Consider the following 25,721-nt stretch of genomic DNA (forward strand, 5'->3'; position numbering starts at 1 on the left):
ATAGAAGCCACAAGATAGCAGACCGTGCTTCAACCAGCTCTAGAGTGGGAATGACAAGGGCAGACAGGAGAGCGGTATCCACATAACCTCTGCGATTGTCAATCCCACCTTCTTATTGGCTAGAACCTGGTCACTAGTTGAACGATGGGGCCCCATCATCAACTCTTAGCAACCTGGTTCGCTGGTTGGGGGAGATAGCCTGTAAATGAGGGTGTGTCCATGCGCCGAATAAAGGTTACGTACTCTTTGCATGCCACAATTAAGGACCACAATGGAAATAAGTTAGACAGTCCTCGATGACGCACTGACTTTCTTGGGTTATCCTGGGTGGCTAACCCTCCGGGGTTAAAAATCCGAACGAAATCTTATCTTATCTTATCTTAACACCATCTTCTTACTTAGTCTTACCTAATTGTATTTCTAATGGATGGTTTTGATACAAACATTATTGTAACTCTGTTCAGATATTAACTAATACATTTAATATAGATAATTTGAACAACATCTCCCAACTCAGTTACGTTTAAATTTTACATATCGTATATCGTAACTTGTGTAGTACATGTTGTATATCGTAACTTGTGCAGTACATGTTGTATATCGTAACTTGTCCAGTACATGTTGTATATCGTAACTTGTCCAGTACATGTTGTGTATCGTAACTTGTCCAGTACATGTTGTATATCGTAACTTGTACAGTACATGTTGTGTATCGTAACTTGTCCAGTACATGTTGTATATCGTAACTTGTACAGTACATGTTGTGTATCGTAACTTGTCCAGTACATGTTGTATATCGTAACTTGTCCAGTACATGTTGTGTATCGTAACTTGTCCAGTACATGTTGTATATCGTAACTTGTACAGTACATGTTGTGTATCGTAACTTGTCCAGTACATGTTGTATATCGTAACTTGTCCAGTACATGTTGTATATCGTAACTTGTGCAATACATGTTGTATATCGTAACTTGTACAGTACATGTTGTATATCGTAACTTGTGCAGTACATGTTGTATATCGTAACTTGTGCAGTACATGTTGTATATCGTAACTTGTGCAGTACATGTTGTATATCGTAACTTGTGCAGTACATGTTGTATATCGTAACTTGTGCAGTACATGTTGTATATCGTAACTTGTCCAGTACATGTTGTGTATCGTAACTTGTCCAGTACATGTTGTATATCGTAACTTGTGCAGTACATGTTGTGTATCGTAACTTGTCCAGTACATGTTGTGTATCGTAACTTGTCCAGTACATGTTGTGTATCGTAACTTGTCCAGTACATGTTGTATATCGTAACTTGTGCAGTACATGTTGTATATCGTAACTTGTCCAGTACATGTTGTATATCGTAACTTGTGCAGTACATGTTGTATATCGTAACTTGTACAGTACATGTTGTGTATCGTAACTTGTCCAGTACATGTTGTATATCGTAACTTGTCCAGTACATGTTGTATATCGTAACTTGTCCAGTACATGTTGTATATCGTAACTTGTGCAGTACATGTTGTATATCGTAACTTGTCCAGTACATGTTGTATATCGTAACTTGTGCAGTACATGTTGTATATCGTAACTTGTGCAGTACATGTTGTATATCGTAACTTGTCCAGTACATGTTGTATATCGTAACTTGTGCAGTACATGTTGTATATCGTAACTTGTGCAGTACATGTTGTATATCGTAACTTGTGCAGTACATGTTGTATATCGTAACTTGTGCAGTACATGTTGTATATCGTAACTTGTGCAGTACATGTTGTATATCGTAACTTGTGTAGTACATGTTGTATATCGTAACTTGTACAGTACATGTTGTATATCGTAACTTGTACAGTACATGTTGTATATCGTAACTTGTGCAGTACATGTTGTATATCGTAACTTGTGCAGTACATGTTGTATATCGTAACTTGTGCAGTACATGTTGTATATCGTAACTTGTGCAGTACATGTTGTATATCGTAACTTGTGCAGTACATGTTGTATATTGTTCATTATTTTATCATATTCGGGAAAAGGATCTTGAAGATGGTGATTGTTTTCTTACTGCAGCGTTGATTGTAATTCAATAAATATTCTAAAATGTTACAAGTCTTTCTCACTTGGAATGAGTTATATTCAAGCTTGATCTTCTTCCCACACTCACGGGGCCAGGAGCTGTGAATCGATCAACCCATGCAACCAAAATTAGGTGAGTACACACACACACACACACACACACACACACACACACACACACACACACATACACACATACACACAAACACACACACACACACACACACACACACACACGTATATAGTATGCAAAGTCATGGAGAAGATTATCAGGAGGAGAATGGTGGAGCACCTAGAGCGGAACCAGCTTATAAACGATAACTAGGGAAGGAAAATCCTGTATCACAAACCTACTGGAGTTTTATGACAAGGTAACGGAAGTAAGACACGGGTGGGTAGATTGCATTTTCTTGGACTGCAAGAAGGCATTCGACACAGTTCTTCACAAGAGATGAGTGCAAAAGCTAGAGGATCAGGCACACATAACAGGAAAGGCACCACAATGGATCAGAGAATATCTGACGGGGAGGAAACAACGAGTCATAGTACGTGACAAGGCATCACAGTGGGTGCCTGTGACGACTGGGGTTCCACAGGGGTCAGTCCTAGGACCAGTGCTATTTTTGGTATATATGAATGACAAGACGGAAGAGATAGACTCAGAAGTGTCCCTGTGTGCAGATGATGTGAAGTTAATGAGGTGTATTGAATCAGATGAGGACCAGGCAGGATTACAAAGAGACCTGCACAGGCTGGAAGCTTGGTCCGACAACCAGCTCCTTGAATTTAACCCTGCCAAATGCAAAGTCTTGAAGATCGAGGAAGGACAAAGAAGAACGCAGACAGAGAATAGGCTAGGTTTACCTGGAGTTGCCAGGAGAGGGTTTCGGGGGTCAACACCTCCGCGGCTCGGTCTGAGACAAGGCCTCGTGGTGGATCAAGGTCTGACCAACCAGGCTGTTACTACTGGCCGCACGCAAGCTGACGTACGAACCACAGCCCGGTTGGTCAGGTACTGACTTTAGGTGCCTGTCCAGTGCTTTCATAAAGACAGCCAGGGGTCTATTGGTAATCCCCCTTATGTATGCTGGGAGGCAGTTGAACAGTCTTGGGCCCCGGACACTTATTGTGTTGTCTCTCAATGTACTCGTGGCGCCCCTGCTTTTCATCGGGATAATGTTGCATCTCCTGCCGAGTCTTTTGCTTTCATATGGAGTGATTTTCGTGTGCAGGTTTGGTACCAATCCTTCCATGACCTTCCAAGTGTATATTATCATGTATCTCTCTCACCTGCGTTCCAGGGAATACAGATCAAGGACCTTCAACAGTTCCCAGTAATTTAGGTGCTTTATCGTACTTATGTGCCATGAAAGTTCTTTGTACACTCTCCAGGTCTGCAATGTCGCCAGCCTTGAAGGTGGCAGTTAGTGTACAGCAATATTCCAGCCTAGAGAGCACAAGCGACTTGAAGAGAATCATCATGGGCTTGGCGTCCCTAGTTTTGAAAGTTCTCATTATCCATCCTATTATTTTACTAGCATATGAGGTAGATACATTGTTGTAATCTTTAAAGGCGATATTCTCTGACATTATCACTCCCAGGTCCTTCACATTATTTTTCCGCTCTACTGTATGGTTAGAATTTGTCGTATACCCTGATACATTTTTAATTTCCTCAAGTTTCCCATATCTGAGTAGTTGAAATTTCTCCTCGTTGAATTTCATATTGTTTTGAGTGGCCCATTCGAAGATTTGGTTGATGTCCGCTTGGAGTCTCGCGGTGTCTTCGATGGTCACTGTCATGGTAATCCGAATGTCATCCTCAAAGGAAGACACGGAGCTGTGGCTTAGATCTCTATGTCAGAAATGAGGATGAGGAATAGAATGGGAGCAAGTACTGTGCCTTGTGGAACAGAGCTTTTTACCATGGCTGTCTGGGACTTTACTCTGTTTACTATTACTCTTTGTGTTCTGTTTGTCAGGAAGTTCTAGATCCATCTACCAACGTTTCCTGTTATTCCTTTATCACGCATTTTGTGTGCTATGACACCATGGTCACATTTGTCGAAAGCTTTTGCAAAGTCTGTGTATACTACATCTGCATTTCGTTTATCCTCTACAGCATCCAGGACCTTGTCATAGCGGTCCAGTAGCTGGGACAGGCAGGAATGACTTGCTCTAAACCCGTGTTGCCCTGGGCTGTGTAACTGATGGGTATCTAAGTGGTTGGCGATCTTGCTTCTTAAAACCCTCTCAAATATTTTTATGATATGGGATGTTAGTTCTATCGGTCTGTAGTTCTTTGCAATTGCTTTACTGCCACCTTTTGTGGAGTGGGGCTATGTCTGTTGTTTTTAGTTTGTGTGGGATGACCTCTGTGTCCATACTTCTCCACAGAATGCTGAAGGCACATGATAGGGGCTTCTTGCAATTCTTGACGAACACGGAGTTCCATGAGTCTGGGCCTGGGGCAGAGTGAATGGGCATGTCGTTTATTGCCTCTTCGAAGTCTTGTGGAGTTAGGATAATATCCGAGATTTTTGAGGTGGCCAAATTTCGGGTTTCGTTCATAAAGAATTTATTTGGATTGTCGACCCTTAGTCCGGGCAGTGGCTCACTGAACGCTGAGTCATATTGGGACTTCAGTATCTCACTCATTTCATGGCTGTAATCTGTGTATGTCCCATTCCGCCTAAGCAGGGGCCCAATACTGGATGATGTTTTTCCCTTAGATTTGGCATAAGATAAGTATTTTTTTTTCAATTTCCTCTATGGCTTTTAGTTCTTCCTGTGATTCTTGTCTCCTGTAGGATTCCTTCAGCTTAAGTTCGATATTTGCAATTTCATTGACTAGTGCCTCCCTTCGTATTTCAGATATTTTGGCCCCACTCAGCAGCTCTGTGAATCTTCGCCTTCATCTGTATAGGGAGCATCTCTCTCTTTTTAGTTTACATCTTCTCTTTCTTAATGGAATGTGTCTTGAGCAGATCTCAAGAACAACAGAATTCATTTTTATCAAGACAAATGTTCAGGTCCGTGTTGTTTAGGATATCTTCCCAGCTTGTTTCATGTAGGATGGTTTACTCGACCCCATTGTATGTTTTTGTTATTGAAATTGAATTTCGTGAAGAGACCTTCATGACTGCTCACATTTTGATGGTCAGGAGCCCTGTGCATACATGTTTGTACTTCTATTATGTTGTGATCTGAGTGTATTGTCTTTGATACGGTTATATTACGTATCAGATCATCGTTGTTAGTGAAGATGACGTCCAGCGTATTTTCTAGTATTGTAGGCTCTACTATTTTCTAGTTTAAGGTGAATTTGGTGCAGAGATTTAATAGTTCATGTGTGAATTTTCATCTAAGCTGCCTCCCGGGGTGATCACTGCTAAAACATTGTTTGCTATATTCCTCTATTTTAGGTGTCTCAAGTTGAAATCTCCTAGCAGTAAGATGTTTGGGGCAGGAATCGGGAGATTTTCCAGACAGTGGTCAATTTTCTCAAGCTGCTCCTGGAATTGCTGGGAAGTTGCATCTGGAGGCTTGTATACTACCACAATGACAAGGTTTTGGTTTTCAGTCTTTACTGCCAAAACTTTAACTACATCATTTGAGGTGTTTAGTAGTTCTGAGCCTATGAGCGACTCTGTGACGTACAGGTCAACCATCCCCCTTGTTGCCTGTTTAGTCTGTGGCATCGGAATAGATTATAGCCTGAGATCCATATTTCGTTGTCATAATGATCCTTTATGTGGGCCTCTGTGAATGCCCCAAACATTGCATTTGACTCCATGAGCAGTCCCTTGATGTAGGGAATTTTGTTTTTTGACGGCTTTAGACCCTGTATGTTTGCAAAGACAAATGTCGTTATATTGGAGGAATTTAGTTTTTTTTTTATTTGCTGGCTCTAATATCTGTTGTTCTGGAGTAGAAGTCAATGTCCATGCCCATGTTTTCATTTGGTGTAGGATTTTTGTCATTTCTTGCCAGTCTTTTTTCTCTTCTGGCCCTAAAAAAACCTCTGTCCCTGGGGAGGTCGTGGCTCCCCTCTTTTGTTTCCAATAGCATGGCTGGTCTGTGTCTTCTAGTCCCTTTTAGGTGATGTGCCTGGCAGTATGCAGTGTAGCATTTTCTTTCATGGATTGATGAGTGACACATTTCTGGGTGAAATAAGTTACAAGAGGTGAAGTTGCACTCTCCTGTTGCCATGTGGGTGCGGCATTTTTTGGGATGGTCGAAGGTGCGTGTCCCACCTGTTTTACCAGATATACCGTGCCTGCAGATACCCAAGGCATATTTACATAGATTGTAATTCCGTTTCCTAGGATTTATTGTAGCTGTGTTCGCTGCTGGTGCATTTATTTTTCTTGCTTCCTCCCTATCGTTCACCCTTGTATAGACATCAGTGCTTCCACGAAGTTTTGTTAGTAGTGTGTCGACACTATTCCCTGAGGCATCATCCCTTTTGGTCCATCTCCAGCAGTATCTCTATTTTGAACCTGTGTAGACTGAATAATGTTGTCTTTACTGTCTTCCAGGACATCACCAGAGCCCTCTGGAGCACTGTCCAAGACAGCCTTGTCCCTACCACCGATCGTATTTTCCTAGCTGTCATACCATCCTGATATGTCTTTCAAAAAGAATCTTTTATTGGTGTTCTTTTTTTTTTAATATAGATGTAATTTTCTCATACAGGTGTATCTCGTTTGGGCTGACCCAAAAGTATCTCTCTGAGTTTATGTCAAGTGTGGTCACTGGTTTAAAATCCCTGCATATGCCATGGGACCATTGACTACAGAGATTGCAAGCAATCCAGGCCTGTTTTCGTCCCTTACCCTTACTGCAGACTACACAGATCTTCATGGTGGTGGTCATCTTACAATACTTGACAACTCTCCTTGCTAGCTAGTCTATAATTCCTCAAAGTACTTAATTTTTTGTAACAGTTCTTCCGATTTGGCTTTATTTCAAACAAAACTGTTTGAATCCGCCTGAATACTGCGAATCCGGACAATTTGGTTTGTGGATCACTGTATATTATACTAATAATCACCTTAACAGTAGATGTGTCTATTTGTATTGTATCTATTTGTGGTAGTTACTGTCTGGGTGTTTGATGAGGACACGTAAAGCCCCTTCAGTTAAATAAACCAGTCAGAGGATACCTTGTTTTCAACGAATCCTTTTGAATCCGGTCATTGGACGAATCCGGGCAACCCAGATTAGGCTTACTGGGTGATTTTGGACTAGCTCATGAAAAGGACTACTGAAAAAATATTAAACAGAGTACTATGTGTTCACTCTGTCTCCCTACGATCCCCGTTGGGGAGGGGAACCTTTACCAGCGTTGTCATCGCCTTGACTTACACGATGAGCTACGCAAATCGTGTAAAGATCAAACCAAGAAATGGTACCGTTGATGATTCAACGAAGATTGCTCTTGCAACTGTTGTTCAGGGAGCACTGGAAGTAAAATTCAACACCATATTGTCACTGAAAGAAGCATTCATTGTTGTGTGTCACGATGATGCTGAAGCAGAGAAGCTACTCACTACAGAAGCCATCACTACTCTTACTACCCTCAGGGCAAGGAAATCAGTATTCCTAAAAAAACTGGACAAGATTCTGACGTCTCAAACACCTGCTGAACTCAAGTCATCCATCGAGACTCAAAATACTTGGGCTACTGTTAACAGCATTACAAAAATCCCAAATGCAACGTCCATGATCAAGGTCACCTTCACCGACGTGAACATGGCTGCCACTGCACTGAACGAAGGTCTTGCTGTCTACTACTACTACATCAGCCCTACCTACATTGAAGCAGAGAGATACCACTACATCCAACATTGCTGGAACTGTTATTCATACCATCACACCACCAAAGCATGTCCAGTAAAAGACAAGAAGTTCTGCACTACATGTGGTAGTGAGGGACACACCTTCAGTCCCTGTACCGCTGCTGCTCCACCACAACCAGCGTGCTTAAACTGCAAGAGTAATGATCACCATACACTGGCAGCAAAATGTCCTACAAGAAAGGATATTATGAAGAAAACACAAGATGCAGCAAAGAAAAAACCTACTAGCAACACTCCAACGTATGCAGCAATTGCAAAAATACAAGCAGACACTACAAAATTACTTCAAGCATCTACTCAGCCCGCCTCCACCACCACCACTACCATCACTCCTCCAACATGTGACGTAACGAAGATTCACTACTGTCTACTATACGCTCATATGCAAAACATAGCTGTACCTGGATCATTTAACTCTACCATCAACGAGTTATTTGCATTAAATAACATGCCTTCATTTACATTTCCAACATCTCCACCTTCTGAAGAAATTCTCAAATTCACCAAAAACTTAATCGCCAACTCTTCTACAGAAGTTCCATCAACACCACCAACTAGTGACGTCAATCCAACAACGACCAATGAGAAGCCTCCACCGCCACCACCGCCACCACCCCTCACTGAATCCAACCAATCAGAAGCCTTACCACCAGAAACATCTAATTCGTCTACTGAAGTTGAAAACGAAGCAACACCACCTTCCTCTACTCCACCACCGCCTTCTCTACTTAGCTCACGTCGATTACCTGGAACACCATGGGTTAAACACAAAGGACTCATATTCTACACCACGAGGCTGTACCCTGCAAGCATGACTCGCCTAGAACTCATCCAACATCTCCAAGACAACACTGTATCGTACCAAAGCGAAGAAAGACCATTCCCTACCTACAACCAGATACTCCACCAACTCCAAACCAACGAATACTACTACAGCTCTCCCATAAGTGTGATACAACTCTCTCGAAAACAATTTACCGCACTGATAAACGGTTTAAGACCATAACCAACTCATCCTGCTTGCTGCCTTCTGACACTCCCAGCTCCTACCGCTGCCTTCGCCATCCTCTCCTAGTGAGCCAAGCAATGACATCAGTCAAGCCTCTCTATCTACGTCTCCAGTACTTTTGTACCACATGTCCCAAAGTGGTTGGGCCACTTGCCTTGATTCCTCCTCTTCCCCTCCTCCCCATCCTTTTCCAGTTATTTCCATCCTTCCATATCCTTCTTCCTTCCCATCTTACGACAGCTCTCGTCGTCCTCGATTCGATTCGATTCGACTATGTGTTCAGTTTGATACAGAAAGTATAACTTGCGTGTTTGGGAGCCGGTAGCTTCTGTATATGAAGATTACTGGAGGAATAATGATTTTCGTTGTGTATATTGCGACCTCTGCTAACTGTAGGTGTACCACAAATTGTATACGTCACTCCATCACAATAAGTAATAACAACTATACACTGTTTATCATATTTCTACAAAACTGTATACTTTTCATATTTCCTCGATATTTTGCACCTCTTCGTATTTCAAAAGGAATGTTTTACTCCCTGATACCACTAATTATAGGTCAGGTACACTAGCCGACCTGTGTGAGAGGATTGTGGTGACTGCTGGCAACTGTTTACAAAATGAACCTGCCTCTTTAGGCCTAACACTTCAGTTTTAAATTTCACCTTATCATTTATTATCTATATACTACGGTACCACTGTGGTATACACTATAACTGTCTTTCCTCTGACCAAAAAAAAGTTCGAAAATTATTTTCACCGGCACACTAGGCCTAAAATTCCCTTCCCTTTACTTTGTTATTGTGCACTGATTCTTCTTTTTTGACTGAGAAGATATTATTTTCTGCTTGATTAGTTCCAAGTGCTGGAGGGATATATCTTATAAGTTCACTGACACAGTTTAAAGTTCTAGCAGCAAGAGAGAGCGTGAAACAACACAAAAGAACACGGCGGCGGCACGGCAACACTGCCATCACTCAGACTGCAAACCTCACTCAAGGAAAAGGATCTTGGGATGAGTATAATACCGAGCACATCTCCTGAGGCGCACTTCAACCAGATAACTGCTGCAGCATATGGGCGCCTGGCGAGCCTGAGAATAGCTTTCTGATACCTCAGTAAGGAATCGTTCAAGACTCTGTACGCCGTGTACGTCAGGCCCATACTGGAGTATGCAGCACCTGTTTGGAACCTACACCTGGTCAAGCACGTCAAGAAATTAGAGAAAGTGCAAAAGTTTGGGACATGGCTAGTTCCAGAGCTAAGGGGAATGTCCTATGGAGAAAGGTTAAGGGAAATCGGCCTGACGACACCGGGTTAGGGAAGACTTGATAACGACATACAAAATATTGCGAGGAATTGACAGAGTGGACAGAGACAGGATGTTCCAGAGATGGGACACAGAAACAAAGGGTCATAATTGGAAGCTGAAGACTCAGATAAGACAAAGAGATGTTAGGAAGTATTTCTTTAGCCATAGAGTTGTCAGGAAGTGGAATAGTCTGGCAAGTGATGTAGTGGAGGCAGGATCCGTACATAGTTTTAAGACAAGGTATGACAAAGCTCATGGAGCAAGGAGAGAGAGGCCCTAGTAGCGATCATTGAAGAGGCGGGGCCAGGAGCTATGTATCGACCCCTTCAACCAAAAATAGGTGAGTACAAATAGGTGAGTACACACACAATCATACATACATATACATACTCACACACACACATGTGCACACACATACACAAACACACATACATGCACACACACACACACACACACACACACACACACACACACACACACACACACACACACACACACGCACACACACACACACACACACACACACACACACACACACACACACACAAACACACATACGCACACACGCACACACAGAACTGGCAGGAAAGCCAGTTAATGAGATGATGGACTATGTAACAACAATGTGCAAAGAGGCTGAGGACGTTGGTTTGCGTGCAGCCAGCAGCAACAGCCTGGTTGATCAGGCTCTGATCCACCAGGAGGCCTGGTCACAGACCGGGCCGCAGGGGCGTTGACCCCCGGAACTCTCTCCAGGTAAACTCTCCAGAGGTTTGTACCCAAGGGTAACAGGAATAATGAAAAGGCCAGGATGAGCCCATGCACAGATAAGAAGGGAGGCCCAACGACAATATGAAAACGACATAGCAGCGAAAGCCAAATGTGACCCGAAGCTGTTGTACAGCCACATCAGGAGGAAAACAACAGTCAAGGACCAGGTAATCAGGCTAAGGAAGGAAGGAGGAGAGACACCAAGAAATGACCGTGAAGTATGTGTGGAACTCAACAAGAGATTCAAAGAAGTGTTCACAGAGGAGACAGAAGGGGCTCCAGAAAGACGGAGAGGTGGGGTACACCACCATGTGCTGGACACAGTACACACAACCGAGGAAGAAGTGAAGAGGCTTGTGAATGAGCGAGACACCTCGAAGACGATGAGGCCGGATAACATCTCTCCATGGGTCCTGAGATAGGGAGCAGAGGCGCTATGTGTACCCCTAACAACAATATTCAACACATCTATCGAAACAGAGAGATTGCCTGAGGCATGGAAGACAGCAAATGTAGTCCCAAACTTTAAAAAAGGAGACAGACATGAAGCACTAAACTACAGACCAGTGTCACTGTCATGTGTAGTATGCAAAGTCATGGAGAAGATTATCAGGAGAAGAGTGGTGGAACATCTAGAAAGGAATGATCTCATCAACAGCAGCCAACATGGTTTCAGGGACGGGAAATCCTGTGTCACAAACCTACTGGAGTTCTATGACATGGTGACAGCGGTAAGACAAGAGAGAGATTGGTGGGTGAATTACCTTTTCTTGGACTGCAAGAAGGCATTTGACACAGTTCCACACATGAGATTAGTATAAAAACTGGAGGACCAAGCAGGGATAACAGGGAAGGCACTACAATGGATCAGGGAATACTTGACAGGAAGACAGCAGCGAGTCATGGTACGTGGCGATGTGTCAGAGTGGGCACCTGTGCCCAGCGGGGTCCCACAGGGGTCAGTCCTAGGACCAGTGCTGTTTCTGGTATTTGTGAACGACATGATGGAAAGAATAGACTCCGAAGTGTCCCTGTTTGCAGATGACGTGAAGTTGATGAGAAGAATTCATTCGATCGATGACCAGGCAGAACTACAAAGGGATTTGAACAGGCTGCAGACCTGGTCCAGCAATTGGCTCCTAGAGTTCAACCCCACCGAGTGCAATGTCATGAAGATTGGGGAAGGGCAAAGAAGACCGCATACGGAGTACAGTCTAGGGGGCCAGAGACTACAAACCTCACTCAAGGAAAAAGATCTTGGGGTGAGTATAACACCAGGCACTTCTCCTGAAGCCCATATCAACCAAATAACTGCTGCAGCATATGGGCGCCTAGCAAACCTCAGAACAGCATTCCGACATCTTAATAAGGAATCGTTCAGGACCCTGTACACCGTGTACGTTAGGCCCATATTGGAGTATGCGGCACCAGTTTGGAACCCACACCTAGCCAAGCACGTAAAGAAACTAGAGAAAGTGCAAAGGTTTGCAACAAGACTAGTCCCAGACCTAAGAGGTATGTCCTACGAGGAGAGGTTAAGGGAAATCAACCTGACGACACTGGAGAACAGGAGAGATAGGGGAGACATGATAACGACATACAAAATACTGAGAGGAATTGACAAGGTGGACAAAGACAAGATGTTCCAGAATTGGGACACAGCAACAAGAGGACACAGTTGGAAGTTGAAGACACAGATGAATCACAGGGATGTTAGGAAGTATATCTTCAGCCAATGAGTAGTCAGGAAGTGGAATAGTTTGGGAAGCGATGTAGTGGAGGCAGGATCCATACATAGCTTTAAGCAGAGGTATGATAAAGCTCAGGGTTCAGGGAGAGTGACCTAATAGCGACCAGGAAGAGGAAGTTTGGACTCGACCCCTGTAACCTCAACTAGGTGAGCACAACTAGGTGAGTACACACACACACACACACACACACGCACACGCACATACACACACACACGCACACACACATACACACACACACACACACACACACACACACACAACCACACACACATACACACACACACACACACACACACACACACACACACACACACACACACACACACACACACACACACACACACACACTCACTCCAGCAGAGCAAAGTTGCTGGTTATGGGGGATTTCAACCACAAGGAGTTTGACTAGGAAAAACCTGGAGCCACATGGGGGTCCCAAAACATGGAGAGCCAAGATGTTGGATATGGTGCTGGAAAACCTCATGCACCAACATGTTAAGGACACTACCAGAGTGAGCGGGGAGGATGAACCAGCAAGACTGGACCTTGTGTTCACCCTGGGCAGTTCAGTTGAGGACATCACATATGAGAGTCCCCTAGGAGTTAGTGACCACTTGGTTCTGTGCTTTGAATACATAGTAGAGTTGCAAGTGGAGAGAGTAACAGGAGTTGAATGGGAAAAGCCTGACTATAAAAGAGGGGACTACATAGGGTTGAGGAACTTCCTGCAGGACGTTCCGTGGGACAGAGAACTGGCAGGAATGCCAGTAAATGAAATGATGGAATATGTAACAACAAAATGCAAGGAGGCAGTGGAAAGGTTTATTCCCAAGGGCAACAGAAACAATGGGAAGACCAGAACGAGCCCCTGGTTTACCCGACGGTGTAAGGAGGCAAAAACTAAGTGCAATAGAGAATGGAAAAAGTACAGAAGGCAGAGAACACTTGAAAATAGGGAGATCAGTCGCAGAGCCAGGAACGAGTATGCACAGGTAAGGAGGGAGGTCCAGCGACAGTATGAAAATAACATAGCATCGAAAATCAAGACTGACCCGAAACTCTTGTATAGCCACATCAGGAGGAAGACAACAGTCAAAGACCAGGTGATCAGACTGAGGACAGAAGGTGGAGAACTCACAAGAAATGATCAGGAGGTATGTGAGGAGCTTAACAGGAGATTTAAGGAAGTTTTTACAGTAGAGACAGGAAGGGCTCTGGGAAGACAGCACAGAAGGGAACATTAAGAGGGAATATACCAACAAGTGTTGGATGACATACGAACAACCGAGGAGGAGGTGCAGAAGCTGCTAAGTGACCTTGATACCTCAAAGGCGATGGGACCGGACAACATCTCCCCATGGGTCCTTAGAGAAGGAGCAGAGATGCTGTGCGTGCCCCTAACCACAATCTTCAACACATCCCTTGAAACTGGGCAACTACCTGAGAAATTGAAGACAGCAAATGTAGTCCCCATATTTAAGAAAGGAAACAGAAATGAACTACAGACCTGTGTCTCTGACATGTGTTGTGTGCAAAGTCGTGGAGAAGATTATCAGGAGGAGAGTGGTGGAACACCTGGAACGGAACAAGATTATAAATGAAAACCAGCATGGGTTCATGGAAGGCAAATCCTGTGTCACAAACCTTCTGGAGTTTTATGACAAGGTAACAGAAGTAAGACACGAGAGAGAGGGGTGGGTTGATTGCGTTTTCCTAGACTGCAGGAAGGCCTTTGACACAGTTCCCCACAAGAGATTAGTGCAGAAGCTGGAGGATCAGGCGCATATAACAGGGAGGGCACTGCAATGGATCAGGGAATACCTGACAGGGAGGCAACAACCAGTCATGGTACGTGAAGAGGTATCACAGTGGGCGCATGTGACGAGCGGGGTCCCACAGGGGTCAGTTCTAGGACCAGTACCATTTTTGATATATGCGAACGACATGATGGAAGTGTCCCTATTCGCATATGATGTAAAGTTGATTAGAAGAATTAAATCGGATGAGGATGAGGCAGGACTGCAAAGAGACCTGGACAGGCTGGACATGTGGTCCAGAAATTGGCTTCTCGAATTCAACCCTGCCAAATGCAAAGTCATGCAGATTGGGGAGGGGCAAAGAAGACCGCAGACAGAGTATAGGCTAGGTGGACAAAGACTACAGACCTCACTCAGGGAGAAAGACCTTGGGGTGACCATAACACCGAGCACGTCACCAGAGGCACACATCAACCAAATAACTGCTGCAGCATACGGGCGCCTGGCAAACCTGAGAATAGCGTTCCGATACCTTAATAAGGAATCGTTCAAGACACTGTACACTGTGTATGTTAGGCCCATACTGGAGTATGCAGCACCCACACCTGGTCAAGCACGTCAAGAAGTTAGAGGAAGTACAAAGGTTTGCAACAGGGCTGGTCCCAGAGCTCAGGGGAATGTCGTACGAGGAAAGGTTGAGGGAAATCGGACTGACGACACTGGAGGACAGAAGGGTCAGGGGAGACATGATAACGACATTCAAGATACTGCGGGGAAAAGACAAGGTGGACAGAGATAGGATGTTCCAAAGAGGGGACACAGAAACAAGGGGTTACAACTGGAAGCTGAAGACTCAGACGAGTCACAGGGACGTTAGGAAGTATTTCTTCAGTCACAGAGTCGTCAGGAAGTGGAATAGCCTAGCAAGTGAAGTAATGGAGGCAGGAACCATACATAGTTTTAAGAAGAGGTATGACAAAGCGCAGGAAGCAGAGAGGGAGAGGACCTAGTAGCGATCAGTGAAGAGGCGGGGCCAGGAGCTGAGTCTCGACCCCTGCAACCACAATTAGGTGAGTACAATTAGGTGAGTATACACACAAACACGCACATACTCACACATACACACAAGTACCCACACACACACTCGACCCCTGCAACCACAAGTAGGTGAGTACACAAACATACACACACGCACCCAGCAGAGCTAGGTGTTGCTCGTGATCCGAGGACACTTGTGGCAGTGGTATGCCCAACGATTAATTTCAGACTCCTTCTATTTGAATACCAGGGACAATGTGTCTTGGGGTCGAACCCTGGCCTGCCGCAGTCGGTAAATGATTCAAAATCACTTGTATCGTGGTTTCATTGTTATATAGACTGCTTGTGGAGGCGGGCATTCAAACATGAGGCTGAAATTAATCCTTGAGCATGCCACTGCCACGAGTGTCCTCGGATTACGAACAACACCTAGCTTTGCTTGGTGCGTCATCTTTGTAGGATCGATGGCTGAATGGATAAGGTGACATGTACATTGCGTTGTCTCTTGAGGTGGCCCGGTGGCCTGGTGGCTAAAGCTTCCGCTTCACACACGGAGGGCCCGGGTTCGATTCCCGGCGGGTGGAAACATTTCGACACGTTTCCTTACACCTGTTGTCCTGTTCACCTAGCAGCAAATAGGTACCTGGGTGTCAGTCGACTGGTGTGGGTCGCATCCTGGGGGACAAGATTAAGGACCCCAATGGAAATAAGTTAGACAGTCCTCGATGACGCACTGACTTTCTTGGGTTATCCTGGGTGGCTAACCCTCCGGGGTTAAAAATCCGAACGAAATCTTATCTTATCTTATCTTATCTGACAGTGTTTCGTGGGATCGAACCCTGGTCTGCCGCAGTTTGTTGATATATATATATATATATATATATATATATATATATATATATATATATATATATATATATATATATATATATACATACATACATATATATACATATATACATATATATATATATATATATATATATATATATATATATATATATATATATATATATATATATATATATATGCAAAACAACCACTCTGAAAAAATAGAGAAATTCCAAGCGCTTTCGTGACTACTCGCATTATCATAGTTCCTTGATAATGTGAGTAGTCACGAAAGCGCTTGGAATTTCTCTATTTTTTCAGAGTGGTTGTTTTGCATATTCCGAAATCACCTGTTTACTGTGATCTTATTGCATATATATATATATATATATATATATATATATATATATATATATATATATATATATATATATATATATATATATATATATATGTATATATATATATATATGTATATATATATATATGTATATATATATAATATATATATATATATATATATATATATAATATATATAATATATATATATGTTTAACAATTCGCAAACAGGCGAAATTATTTACAAACATTTTCTCTACGTCCACAGCAGGACTCAAACCCGCCAACTGTGTATCAGAGTCCACAGTACTTTACCATTTAGCTAGACCCAAGATAAATATGGGCGCTTAGCCGAAACTAAGCGATGAAATAACTTTCAAAACGAGCTTGGTGCCCGGGGGTAGGGGGTAACATATTTATCTTGAGTCTAGCTCCATGGTAAAGTACTGTGGAATCTGATACAGAGTTGGCAGGTTCGAGTCCTGCTGTGGACGCAGAGACAATGTTTATATATATAAATATATATATATAATACAAATATATATACATATATATAATATAAATATATACACATATATATGTATATAAGTATATATATATACATTATTTTTTTTATTATTATCACACAGGCCGATTCCCACCAAGGCAGGGTGGCCCGAAAAAGAAAAACTTTCACCATCATTCACTCCATCACTGTCTTGCCAGAAGGGTGCTTTACACTACAGTTTTTAAACTGCAACATTAACACCCCTCCTTCAGAGTGCAGGCTCTGTACTTCCCATCTCCAGGACTCAAGTCCGGCCTGCCGGTTTCCCTGAACCCCTTCATAAATGTTACTTTGCTCACACTCCAACAGCACGTCAAGTATTAAAAACCATTTGTCTCCATTCACTCCTATCAAACACGCTCACGCATGTCCGCTGGAAGTCCAAGCCCCTCGCACACAAAACCTCCTTTACCCCCTCTCTCCAACCTTTCCTAGGCCGACCCCTACCCCGCCTTCCTTCCACTATAGACTGATACACTCTTGAAGTCATTCTGTTTCGCTCCATTCTCTCTACATGTCCGAACCACCTCAACAACCCTTCCTCAGCCCTCTGGACAACAGTTTTGGTAATCCCGCACCTCCTCCTAACTTCCAAACTACGAATTCTCTGCATTATATTCACACCACACATTGCCCTCAGACATGACATCTCCACTGCCTCCAGCCTTCTCCTCGCTGCAACATTCATCACCCATGCCTCACACCCATATAAGAGCGTTGGTAAAACTATACTCTCATACATTCCCCTCTTTGCCTCCAAGGACAAAGTTCTTTGTATATATATATATATATATATATATATATATATATATATATATATATATATATATATATATATATATATATATATATATATATATATATATATATATATATATATATATATATATATATATATATATATATATATATATATATATATATATATATATATATATATATATATCGTCTTGTCGAATAGGTAAAACTGGTCAATTAGCGAGAACTCATTTAAAATTAAGTCCTTTCTAAAATTTTCTCCTTTACTTTTCAAGATATATTTTTTTCATTTACGTTAATATAAAAAGTTAATAATTTTATTCCAAAAGTACCTTAGAAAACTTACCTAACCTTATTATAATAAACGAAATTTAATCCAGTCAGACCAACTGGACTTTGGCATCTCTCAAGGCAGTGAAGCAGCTCATGCAGCCAGGGCCTACATCAGGGACTTTCCACAAGATAAGGCTGTAGTCAAACTTGATTTTAGAAATGCCTTGAATATAGTGAGAAAAGACGTGGTCTTGCCAGTTGTTCAGGATCGGTTCCACAGTCTTTCTCGCTTCATTTCAGCTGACTACTGCAAACCCCCAAATCTTTTGTTTGGCGAACATGAAATTGCCTCATCAGGGGGTGTTCAGCAGGGTGGCCCACTCGGTCCATTTCTCTTCTGCTTGGCGGTAAGAGAATTGACTTACAGCTTGCGCAGAGAGCTCAACATTTGGTACCTAGATGATGACACTGGCAGATACTGAAGAGTCCTTGCTAGAGGACCTACAATGGGTGAAGACACAAGGAAAAGCCTTAGGACTCATCCTCAATCCCTCTAAGTGTGAAATCATCACAACCAACCAGGTAATAATAACAGCTGCGCGAACAAGCCTTCCTAAAGCCTCTACTACCACCCCGCTCTTGGGAGCACCATTGGGTCATCACGCCATCGACACAGTCCTCAAGGACAAGCTGAATGTCCTGAAGAGAATGGAGGAGGGAATAATGATCTTGATGCCCATGATGCTCTGTATCTCCTCACAAGGTGTCTTATCTTGCCAAGACTCACTTACTTCTTCAGGTGCGCACCCTCTTTCGACAACCCAACACTTAGCGCATATGACTCACTTCTGAGATCTATCTTTAAAAAGGCACTGAATCTGTCACTAGAAGATCAACAATGGGATCAATTAACTCTCCCAGTGCGACTGGGAGGTATAAGAGTACGCAAGATAATGCATGTAGCTTTACCTGCATTTCTATCTTGTGGGTGCATGGCTTCCTGTGGAATAGTCAAACCCCAGGTTCAGTGAAGCAGCCACGCTGTTGGACTCCCTTGCAGACTCCTCTAGCAGACCAGCTCCTCCCATAGAGCACAAACAGTCCCACTGGGACAAACCGATCATGGAAATAATTGCCAACACAATGCTCAACAATGCTTAAGGAAAGCTCGTTTCCTAACTGTGAAGGCGCCACATTCAGGAGATTTCCTTTTAGTTGTTCCCAACTCCTCCCTGGGCACCCAACTCGACCCACAAGTCATTCGAGTTGGTGCTGCTCTTCACCTAGCCGCCCCCATACTCACTGAACATAGGTGTATTTGCGGAAGGGCATCAGCTTATCAAATCGGACTTCATGGTCGCATGTGTCATACATCAGAAGGGAAGTATGCTAGACATGAGGAGGTCAACGACATCATTAAGAGATGTCTCGCCACAGCCCGTTGCCCAGCTCAATGGGAACCCAAGGTATGGAGGTCCGACGGAAGTCAAAAGCGTCCAGATGGAACCACTATGCTACCCTAGAAAGATGGTAAGCAGATTGCCTGGGACTACACCTGTGCTGCCAAGATGGCGGACACCTACTTGCCATACTCTGAAGTTGAAAGGGGTGGAGCCGCTAGTTACAAGGAGACCAAAAAGATCTGCAAATATGTAGACCTACCTACCTTGCTATAACTTCATCTCAGTAGGATCGGAGACACCTTGGAGCATGGGCAAGTGTGCTCCGAAGTTCCTCAGAGAGCTGGGTGAAAAACTCATCACAGAAACCAAAGATCAAAAAGTGGCCAGCTTCCTCTTTCAGAGACTCAATGTTGCGATCCTAAGGGAAAATGCCTGCAGCATTCTGGGCACGCAGCCCACAGCTGGGGAACTGGATAAAGTGTTTGAGATGTAGGCTCTTAGATGTTATATATGTTGTTATTTCTATTGTATCTTTGTTAATGTATTTTGTTTACAAATAAAGTAAACATAGAATATAGAATATAAGGGTGGTAAGAGAAGAAAATATTCAAACCCTCCGGGCAGAATCTCGAGCTTTTCCCGAAGTCAGTTTATTCTTTTCTCTGAGGATGAGGGTCCACAATCCAGTTCCAGAGGTGGTACCTCCCTATATATTATATATATATATATATATATATATATATATATATATATATATATATATATATATATATATATATATATATATATATATATATATATATATATATATATATATATATATATATATATATATATATATATATATATATATATATGCAATAAGATCACAGTAAACAGGTGATTTTCAAAATATGCAAAACAAACACTCTGAAAGAATAGAGAAATTCCAAGCGCTTTCGTGACTACTCACATTATCAAGGAACTATGAAAGTGAAGCATCCAAGGAAGCTATATAAGGGGTCCGGCCAACACCTCACTATCAGATCCCACAACAGTTAAACACGTGATGCGCGGCGAGCCAACTTGGATAGGTCCTTTGCACAACTCACCCCCAAGCTATTCTACCCAAGAAAATTTAAAAATTATTTGTCCAGTGTATTATTAAATTCTTCCCAAATTCTATTAATTATAAATGGATCTAATTTATATAAACCAAAGAAAATATTCATATTATTGTCAAAACTGCTTTTTATGAAACAAGATTCAATTATATTCCTGTCGACCATGGACTTGCTTGATACTACTTTCTCAACTTTTTGAAAATCAATTGGATGGTTAAAATCTCTTACATGAATAAATAGAGCATTGGAATCTTGTCCAGTTCTAATGCTATATTTATGTTGTTTTAATCTTAGTTCGAGATTTTTACCAGTTTGACCGTAATAAACTTTATCGCAAATTTTACAAGGAATCTTATAGACACATCCATCAGCATTTTGGGGGGAATTCTTCATCAAAAGTTTTTTTACTGTATCAAGATTTTTGAATACAACTTTAATATTAAAAGTCTTAAGAAGAGAAGGTATATCAACCAAGTTTTCATGGTAAGGGAGAACCAACATATTTTTAGTTGAATAAGGCTGGTTGCCCCTTTTTGGATTATAAAAAGTGTTTCTAGCAACTTTAAAACATTTATCCTGGAGACCTGGAGTTTACCTGGAGAGAGTTCCGGGGGTCAACGCCCCCGCGGCCCGGTCTGAGACCAGGCCTCCTGGTGGATCAGAGCCTGATCAACCAGGCTGTTGCTGCTGGCTGCACGCAAACCAACGTACGAGCCACAGCCCGGCTGATCCGGAACTGACTTTAGGTGCTTGTCCAGTGCCAGCTTGAAGACTGCCAGGGGTCTGTTGGTAATCCCCCTTATGTGTGCTGGGAGGCAGTTGAACAGTCTCGGGCCCCTGACACTTATTGTATGGTCTCTTAACGTGCTAGTGACACCCCTGCTTTTCATTGGGGGGATGGTGCATCGTCTGCCAAGTCTTTTGCTTTCGTAGTGAGTGATTTTCGTGTGCAAGTTCGGTACTAGTCCCTCTAGGATTTTCCAGGTGTATATAATCATGTATCTTTCCAATTACATTTCTTGGGTATTTTAAATCATTACCTATTTCATAAATTTTGGATATTTCCTCATCTATGAACTCAGGACTACAAATTCGTAAAGCTCTCAAAAACAGTGATGAGAAAACAGACAGTTTGACTCTATCTTGATGCGAGGAATAATAGTGGACATAGGAACAGTTATTTGTAGGTTTTCTGTAAATTTTAAATTTGAATTCATTATTACCCTTAATAATTAAAACATCTAGAAAAGGCAATGAGTTATTTTCTTCAAACTCAACAGTAAAGTTTATAGAATGGGCTAAGCTATTTAATTTTCCAAGAAAATGGTGTATATCTACATTTTTGGGCATAAGACACAAAATATCATCAACATATAAATAAATTAGATCCATTTATAATTAATAGAATTTGGGAAGAATTTAATAATACACTGGACAAATAATTTTTAAATTTTCTTGGGTAGAATAGCTTGGGGGTGAGTTGTGCAAAGGACCTATCCAAGTTGGCTCGCCGCGCGTCACGTGTTTAACCGTTGTGGGATCTGATAGTGAGGTGCTGGCCGGACCCCTTATATAGCTTCCTTGGATGCTTCACTTTCATAGTTCCTTGATAATGTGAGTAGTCACGAAAGCGCTTGGAATTTCTCTATTCTTTCAGAGTGGTTGTTTTGCATATATATATATATATGTATATATATTTATATATATATATATATATATATATATATATATATATATATATATATATATATATATACTATATGCAAGGAATTCGCAAGAGCAGGCGAAATATACACAAACACTGATCTCTGGCTGAAGGAGACTCGAACCTACGAACCTTAGAACAAGGTACGCAGTGCTATACCAATCTACCCACACTGGACAATACCTTGGCGTGTAGCTAGCGCTACACGTTGATCCAAGGCAGCCAGCTTTCAGGGAGAAGGCTTACAGCTTTTCATCTCATCCCCTGCATGCATCAGCCTTACTAGAGAATTTTAACAATGCAAGGAATTCGCAAGAGCAGGCGAAATATACACAAACACAGATCTCTGGCTGAAGGAGACTCGAACCTACGAACCTTAGAACAAGGTATGCAGTGCTATACCAATCTACCCACACTGGACAATACCTTGGCGTGTAGCTAGCGCTACACGTTGATCCAAGGCAGCCAGCTTTCAGGGAGAAGGCTTACAGCTTTTCATCTTATCCCCTGCATGCATCAGCCTTACTAGAGAATTTTAACAATGCAAGGAATTCGCAAGAGCAGGCGAAATATACACAAACACAGATCTCTGGCTGAAGGAGGCTCGAACCTACGAAACTTGGAACAAGGTACACAGTGCTTTACCAATCTACCCACACTGGACCAATACCTTGGAGTCCAGCTTGCGCTAGATTTTGATCCAAGGCACGACACACACACACACACACACACACACACACACACACACACACACACACACACACACACACACACATATATATATATATATATATATATATATATATATGTATATATATATATATATATGTGTGTGTGTGTGTGTGTGTCGTGCCGAATAGGTATAACTTGCAGTTTTGGCAAGGGTAAATTTGTGTATGCAATAATTTCGCAAAAAAAAAATCATTCTGAACCTAACGAAAAAAATATATTTCATTATGTTTGTTCATTATTAAATTATTGTAAACTTATCTAAAATATATTTAGTTGGATTAAGTTTTCTGAGGACCTTTTGGTAAAAAATTATTAATTTTTACATTAACGTAAATGAAAAAAAATATCTTTAAACGTATAAGAGAACATTTTAAATAGGACCTAATTTTAATTGATTTCTAGCTAAATGACCAATTTTACTCATTCGGCACGACGATATATATATATATATATATATATATATATATATATATATATATATATATATATATATATATATATATATATATATATATATATATATATATATATATATATATATATATATATATATATATATATATATATATATATATATATATATATATATATATATATATATATATATATATATAATACGTTCTGGTTTCACCCCTGTCATCACAACTGCTACTGCTATCATACCATCATGTTATTCGTGCAGGTTTAAGAGTTATGGGAGAAGTTGTTTTAACATGAGGGGGTAGTTTAGGTGGGTAAGGTGATGTTATGGGGGGAGGGGGCACGAGTGACGAGGGGGGAGCGGGAGGCGTTGCAGCCTTGCGCTTCATTGATCTTCCGGGCTGGCTGCCTGACCTTCGCCTGTAAGAGATTAAACCACCCTAATTGTCTCAAGTCACGTTGGCTCAGGCTACACCATATCAAACTAGGTCAAATGCAGTTATGCCAGACAACGCCAAATCATATTATTAGATATCATTTGATTGGACTCAGAAGGATACAGTGAATTATCTAAGGGAAATTCGGGGAGACTAAGCCAAAGAAATGTAAGAATACTTCATTTCTAAGTAACATTTTGCAGTGAGATTCATCTCAGTACTCGACCCGGTATGGTGGGATCTGTCAACTGAGCTGAGCATCAGATGACGATTTAAGCAAATCCCTAATACATCCCGGCAATATTCACCACTGAGTCAACACAATAAGACTGACATCCTATAACTCTGTCATCTGGAGGTGTAGCAGAAGAATAAAGAATGAAGAAAGTAATGATGATTATGATCCTTCAACACTGTGGAAATGATGGTTGTTTTGATGCTTTGTAGGCCAGAAGTCATCATGATCCCCCTCCTGGTCCAACTTTATGGACAGCAGAACACACCTTTTAGTCAAAAGCATTACTCCAACGTCGATAATTTACAACACGACTGAACTGCATTTCACACATTCTCACAGCAAAAAGGCTATCAAACATTCTGCTGGCTATCTGAAGTCTTTGATAACAGTGATGCTTACTTCACTCTGTTGCTTTTGCAACAGAATGGAGTAAGCACTTAAAGTTTAAAGTATTTGTAGGCACTCTTATCCTAACTAATGCAATAAGCTTAAAATGACTCACGAAATTGTCATAACACGACTGCAAACAAACCACGGAGTGAATGGGGCTTGAACCTCAATGGCCAAGAGTTATAGGAATGATTCGTCATGAGCTCAAACGCCACCCGTTCCGTGCTTTGTAAGCTTAAAAGATTGCAATAATGAAGGGCTCCTAGGGTTGAACTATGAATTAGACGACAGATTACACTAGAGTTAGGCTAAAGGCAGTGTAAATACTGCACAGAAAAAAACGTAGAAGATTCTGGACACCCACTAGAATACCATCACATCTAGGGAAGTATATGACGAAAGTTAAGCTTTATTCCTATTATTTATGAAGTGAGGATTTGGCAGTAAAGACCAGAAGGTAAAAGTATCCCTAGAAATGATCATAGTCAGACTCTTTGCCTCTTTTCAGTTTGTGAAAATGAAGATTTTGGAAAATAATTGCAGAATAATTTCGGATAACCAGAGGAAGGAACCAACATAGATAAATTTCCGTTCGTTTTTGATGAAGACACTAAAAATGAAAGATAAAGAATAGTTATTGATAAGACGATCGTGAAGCTTTTAAATTACGGAATTTATATCAGTGCCATTGGAAAGATGCCGCCATCCGATACACAACAACAGACCTGTATGCTGGTCGTAATACCATTACTGATACCTGACTCTGACACAAATTTTTTACAATTATCATATGAAAATGACGATTTCTTCGTATATCATATATATATATATACATATATATATATATATATATATATATATATATATATATATATATATATATATATATATATATATATATATATATATATATATATATATATATATATATATATATATATATATATATATATATATATATATATATA

This window comes from Cherax quadricarinatus, chromosome 41, assembly GCF_038502225.1.
Source record: "Cherax quadricarinatus isolate ZL_2023a chromosome 41, ASM3850222v1, whole genome shotgun sequence".
NCBI classification, from domain to species: domain Eukaryota; kingdom Metazoa; phylum Arthropoda; class Malacostraca; order Decapoda; family Parastacidae; genus Cherax; species Cherax quadricarinatus.